Consider the following 5,535-nt stretch of genomic DNA (forward strand, 5'->3'; position numbering starts at 1 on the left):
CCCACAGGGAGGAGGGGGATCCCAGGAAAGGGGACCCATTGGAGACTGGGGGCCGGCAGAAGCCTGGGGTGTGAGAGGGGCCTGGTGCTCCCCACATGCCCTCATGGGTGCATATGTCCTCCATGTCCTGCAGGTGGTTCAGGCATTGAACACCACGCTCCTGAAGAAGGTGATCTGTGTGGGGAACCTGGACATGGCCATCTCTGGCTTCACAGCACTTGGGTTCCCAAACTGTTTTGGCACCCTCGACAGGGCCCACATGCCAGTCTGCACCCCGGAACTCAGTGGCGGCCAATATATTCACCGGAAGGTGTATTACTCCATGCTGGTGCAGGCCCTGGGGACAGCAGGGTCCTTCTCCAGGACATTTGTGTGGGCTGGCTTGGCTGCCTCCATGAGGCACAAGTGTTTACAAACTCCAGTCTGTGCCGCTGCCTGGAGGCAGGGACCTACATCCCCCAGAGGGAGGTCCCACACAGGGACACCATGGTGCCCCTGTGCATGGCCCTCCAGGCCCAGCTCATGTGGCCCTATACGGGCTACCCTAATCCCAGCCAGGAACTCTTCAACGCTGAGCTATACCAGGTATTTAAGTTATTCGATCTAGGAGAGAAGGGCTCAACATGCCCTGGCTAGAAGCTGAAGCCAGACAGACACACTAGAACAAAAACATTTTTAACAGTGATGGTGATTTAACCATTGGAACAAACTACCACAAGCGGCTGTGAGCTCCCCATCTCTTGGGGGCTTCAGGGCAAGGCTGGGTGCCTTTCTAGAAGAGATGTTCTCATCAAACACGTCACTGGGCTCAGTACAGGAGTAACTGGTGACACTCTATGGCTCTGTATTGTTTAGGAGGTCAGATGAAACCATCTAGTGCTCCCCTTTGGCATTAACACTAACCGTATTGATCACTTTCTCAGTAACTAACAGACTGCCCGACCAGCCGCACTTCCTGGGACCTGCTAGCACGCCCACGTAAGGCTCGGAAGGCTTCAGCAGAGCACAAAAATGTCTTGTTACTTCCCAGTTTCTTCACCACCAGTGTCCAGCTAGTTATGAACTTTACAGGGTTTGTTCTCTGTTCCCAGGTAGTCAGTCACCAGTGAGGAGGCATCCCTCTTTCTGCCCCAAAAGTGTAGCCCCAGCCAGAGTGCAGACTGCTCTGAGCAATGTGTGATGTTGCAAAAGAGCAAGGTTCCACAGAGCTAGAATTTCACTAGTGGTATTAGACATAGGCTCTTACTTGCCACTGTCTCCACTGTTTGCATCCACCACTCTGATTGTGATTAGGCAAATTATGATATTCAAGATCACTGTAATTGTATGGGCTCAAATACACAGGCAGAAAAACATAACAAGTAAGCTTGGAGGTAATGTTACTGAGCGATGAGGTCTCAAGAGGTGAGGAATGTAGACATGGTGCAGGGGTCATTTTGCTACTGCTTTTGCATGCTTGATTTGGATGGCTGAACAAAATCCTACTATTAGGCTACCTAAAAGGTGTGGTCATCACCATTCTTCCACTCGCTCCAAGGTAGGACACCACACAGCGCACTTCTCTGTGTGTGTATGCCTGTTTGCTGAGGGCACTGTCCTTGACTTAAAGCAGAGGTGTGCAAAGTAGAGGTGGGCCCCCTCTGGGGTGGGGCATGAAATTTCGTAAGGCAGAAGTGCAGCATAATCAGCTGCTCAGTCTCAGGCTCATCCATCTCATTGAAGTGTTGAATTACATTACTGTTTGTATGTGTGTATTCACATTTATATACCGATTAGGAAAGTTTTTGCATTCTCCAGACTTATTTTCTTACATGTGCTGAAAGGGCTTTTTTCATATGAATATAACCAAAATTGCCATCAGTTTGGATTACATTGGACAGGTTGGGGGGCCCTGTTAATTGCAATGATGAAAAGTGGGGCCCCATGTAAAAAGTTTCCTCACCCCTAGCTTAAAGGATACTGTGAATTAACAGCCCAGGAGATCCCAAGGTGAAGGGATACAAACAGTTATGCTGCATGCTAGGTGTGGAGTCAAACTCAGCTGACATTGTCTTGCATATAAAAAAAAAGAAATAAAAAAAGCTGTTGTGGGGACAACTGCCAACCGTGTTTGCAGTAACCAGACCATGTGTCAGTCAGAAGGAGTTACAAAAATACGGTTGTGCTTGCAGTACACAGGGAAGCTTAACGCTCCCCTCATTTTTTGCTCTCTGTGTTAAGTAGTGAACCAAGTTTGAGCAACAGCCATAGGTAACAGTTATCTTTATTGCATCCCAGCAGTATTAGATGTCCTTAATTGCAGTAACTTTCTCTTAGACTTGATACATCTTGTTTCATGGTCCTTGTTACAGGCTGTTCACATCGGCCTGCTGTCCTGTCACTCTCAATGCCCTGAGCATGATTCTCTGCATATAGCCACAACACAAATAACAACAGGATTGTATTCTGAGAGGTTCTGAGCACTTGCTGCACAGCTAGGATTCTTTCCAAAAATCAAAGGTGATTGGTATCTCTTAGAATTTGACCCCAAAGCCTTCTACTTTTTGGAGAAAATCAAGCCCAAGACACACAAAATGACCTATTTCAAAAGCACGCCAATTCCTTAATAAATCACTTCTTGCCTTGTAAATATACATGAATGTTACTTTTCTAAAAGTAATGCTCAAAAACATTTGCTGTAAGGCAAGGGTAAAAACCCCAGGGGCACACACATTCACTTCAGTAAGATGCTTTAGTATGCAAAGCGGGGAATGGAGTTTGGCCGTGTTCTCCCATGACTTAAATGGGAATCACATGGTTAAAAACTCCTGAACAGTGTTTTGAAAACACTGGGGGATTATGGGGCCTGTTACCAAGGATGCCAAACACACAAGAACATCTGTATTGTGCAGAGAAAAAATCTGAGCCGCACACAGGAAAATGTGCACCATGTGCATTTATTAGTTTAAATAGGAAAAATAGAGCCTCTTCTTTATGATAGGATGTGATATAATTGACAGGAAAATCAGTGTGGCCAGTGACAATCACACATGATGAGACCACGGTGCGATTCTGGTCTTGGACTGTGTTACAACAGCGCCACACAGTGGTTACAACAGGAATAACTTACAGTTCCAAAGGGGGTGCCCACATTTTCATTACAAAGAAATAGCTTTAGGCTCCAGGGCAGAGGAGGAATGGTATGCAGCTCTCCCCCTACACAGTGCTCTGTGGAAATCTTCATTCTAGTAAGAATTACCAGATTCCAAATTACTTGGACAGACTGTTCTGGGTACTACCAGAACCACCACCATAAACTCTTACACAGGTCAATTATCTCACCGTAGTGTGTACCAAGATTGTGCAAACTTGAGCAAAGCTGTAATATTCTTCTGTCTTTTCTTATGCTATCTCTTTTACCCCCCACTGACACACACACACACATTTTTTCTGCTTTTCCTAGTTCTCATTCCATTATTACACACTTAGTTACATCTGGAATCAAAAATTGACGTACAAATTTCTCATTTTCTACAAATGTAGTCAGCAGTGCCAAGAGGTTCTACAGGCCCTGGGGCAAGGTGGGAGGAAGGGCCTGGCTCCATGACCCAGAATGGGTGGAGAGAAGAGTGGAAGGGGTGGGACCTAGGGCATTCAGCCTTGAGGGCCACATGGACTGCAGTGCTGCCCCCATCCCACATCTGTGCACAGCTGCACGGCCGTGGCAATTCAAACGGTCCCAGAGCTCTGGCTGCTGCCCTTGCTACTTTGGCAGTGGCCGGAGTTCTGGACCCCTTTAAAATGCCTGACCTGGAGGCAACTGCCCCCTTTGACCCTGCCTCCCCCGCCCCACCTCCCATCAGCAGGCCTAAATGCCATTGTAGTTTCTAATTCCTCTTTAGCATCTCAGGCATTCTGTGCGTTCACCACCAACCTTTATAATTCCAGTTTTATTGGATAAAGATGTCTCAACCACCTTGACGAATCATATCAGTTTATCCTAAATGACAAACAAGATGCCCTGTGTTTGAACTTCCTTTCTAACATATATTGAAAACCACTGTCTGAACCAGTAGTGGGCAGCCTGTGGGCCACACGTGCATCAGGGAGCTGTGTGTGGCCCATGAGACATTTTGTTTACCATTTCCCACATGCAGGGTTGACAGATTCTGCTGGTTTCTGTCCATGTAAGTGTTTTCTTACCAGTCTTACTAAAGCGACATCCATGTGAAGTGAGGTTTGCTGATTGCAGACAACTGTCTGGGAGAGCCGTGCACTCCCTCTGCATCCAATTAAAGTGCTGCTATGATTCAGTCAGCACACCCTGCAAATTATAAGTAGGCAAGCACTGTTCTGGTTTCAAGACCGTTTAGGTTAGAACAATCTTGTGGCCCCCTGAGATGAAGAGGGGCCACTCGCTAGCTTACGTTACTCATCGCTAATCTGAATTCTCCCTTGCTACAAGTAACACCTTTTATAGCTCTGTCATCACATTCCATTAAACTGTACATTTATAGCTAAGATGTGACATCATAAAAGGGAACCCACATCTCTAAATGTTTTCTGCAGCCTTGTTTATTAGTTGTCTCTCACCTTGCATCTTTGTCCAATATATGACTATCAGGAAGTATAGAAGAATGGCTTTGATATTCCTCTCCATGGGTATGTGTAAACACAGTTTCAACCTCTCTAATCCGGCACCCTCATCCTGCACCAGTCAGGTCTGAGAAAATCTTCTAGACTACAGGAGGTCAATATTGCCTGGCACGTTACCAACACTTCTACTGCTTACTGAGCTCTTAGAAGACATTTAGGGATAAATTCCAGCTAAACAACAGCACAGAACACTGAGAGACAGGACTGGTGGCTGGAAACGAACTTTATGGGACCACAGGAAACTTGGCCACACCCATGATGAGTGGTCATCCAGCTAATTTAAATCATGCCAGATTACTGATGTTGCCAGATTAGAGTGATTCTACTTGTACTCTATTTATTCATGCAACACCTATGGACTTCATGGTCATATATGGTATTTAAGAAACATGATCTACCACATCAAAAACATCCCAGCTCCCACTCTTGCCTGTTAAAGGAATCTCTCCCCTAGTTGTAGTGTATCTAGAAGCCCAACAGCAAGTGTCTGATGCTCACATCCAATATTCAAAGGTAAACATTGTATGTTTTAGATATTTCAGAAAATCTGCTCAGCAACAAGCAGTGATGCGTACACACCCCACCTCTGCAGTACACATTACAGACCTCAAATAGAAGTTCAGCACCAGTGTAAACAAGCACAATCCCACTGAGGTCAATGGAGCTGTGCCCTTTTAGGTCAACTGTGCAGCCCACCCACCATAAGCAATACTAACTTTTCCCCAAGACTAGATGACAAGACATTCCTCTCCCTGATAATTTGATGTTGCCTTTGAAATCCTCCATCTCACCTGCCTCCTCCTCTTTCAGGATAATCACAACAGGACACACCCTCTTCTTCCTCATTGAATTGCACACTTTAGTTGTCTTGTTGCCTTCAGTAGATTCTCCCGTGTACGA

The sequence above is a fragment of the Carettochelys insculpta genome, chromosome 1, assembly GCF_033958435.1.
Source record: "Carettochelys insculpta isolate YL-2023 chromosome 1, ASM3395843v1, whole genome shotgun sequence".
NCBI classification, from domain to species: Eukaryota; Metazoa; Chordata; order Testudines; family Carettochelyidae; genus Carettochelys; species Carettochelys insculpta.